General features: G+C 51.6%; 1 non-coding gene across 1 annotated transcript; it reads left to right on the top strand.

Moving 5' to 3' along the window:
• Positions 1 to 565: 565 nt before the first annotated feature.
• Positions 566 to 642, top strand: trnaa-ggc. The gene has a single exon. It is a non-coding gene; the product is annotated as a tRNA-Ala (tRNA).
• The last annotated feature ends 533 nt before the right edge of the window (positions 643 to 1,175 follow it).

Genomic DNA, 1,175 nt, shown 5'->3' with positions numbered 1-1,175 from the left:
TGTTGCAGACGCCCGAGAGGAAATTACATTCATTATAAACTGAAAGATAAACGGGCATTTCACCAGCTCGAGTGGGCAGCTCCGTGCACTTAGGACGCCCGCCCCCCCCCCTCCGCACCCCCCCCCCCCCCCACCCGCAATTGGAGCTAATTGAGGTCCTTATTTTCTTCCCGGATTGCCGTGCGTAGGCGGGACGCACGGAATTCTCGGTTCGGTTTGGATGCTCTCGAGCACATTGATGGGACACCCGCCCGTCCGCCCTTCTCTCCCCTCGCTCCCTCTCTCTCCCCTTTCCCTCCCTCCGACGCTCCCTCGCTCCCTTCCTCTCTCGCTATCTCCCGTTTCCCCCACTCCCCTCCCTCACTTCTGTCTCTCCCTTCTTTTCCCTCCTCCTCCCCTCTCTCCCTCCCCTTTTTCACGCTCTCTTTCTCTTTCTCTCTGCCCTCATTCCTCTCCCCCGTCCCACTCTCTCTCTCTCTCTCTCTCTCTGTCCTCTGTATCCTTCCACTCTCTCCATCCTCCCAAATGCTCCAATCCCCTTCCTTCTTCCTACATTCTCTTTCGGGGTCCTGTAGCTCAGTGGTTAGAGCGCTCGCTTGGCAAGCGAGAGACCTGGGTTGGATTCCCGGCAGGGAGATACCTTCGGGCAAGTTTCCTCACTCCGCACGGCTGATAATAATCCCTCAAGAAAAAAATACAATAAGAAAATCAGTCACTTCAATCCACGACTGTTTTGGGGGACGCTGCTGGGCGCAGTTGGCTGCCGCGTTCGCCCACAAATATACAGTCAATTCACTTTACAGTGTGTTCTGTGAAGCGCTTTGGGACGTCCTCCCGACGTGAAAAGCGCTATATCAAATGCAAGGATTATTATTATTATAGTCAATTCACTTTACAGTCTAATCTGTGAAGCGCTTGGAGACGTCCCGAAGACGGGATAAGCAGCTATATCAATGCAAGGATTATTATTATTATAGTCAATTCACTTTACAGTCTAATCTGTGAAGCGCTTGGAGACGTCCCGAAGACGGGATAAGCAGCTATATCAAATGCAAGGATTATTATTATTATTATTATTATGCTTCCTTCCCATTTCTATCCCTCCTTCTCTTTCCTCTGGCTCTCTCCGCCTCTATCTCTCTCTCTCTCTCTCTCTATCACCCTCTCTCCCTCCA

The sequence above is a fragment of the Callorhinchus milii genome, unplaced genomic scaffold, assembly GCF_018977255.1.
Source record: "Callorhinchus milii isolate IMCB2004 unplaced genomic scaffold, IMCB_Cmil_1.0 Scaffold5, whole genome shotgun sequence".
Classification (NCBI taxonomy): Eukaryota; Metazoa; Chordata; class Chondrichthyes; order Chimaeriformes; family Callorhinchidae; genus Callorhinchus; species Callorhinchus milii.
The sequence above is the reverse complement of the archived record's forward strand: the minus strand, read 5'-3'. Positions and strand labels throughout refer to the sequence as shown.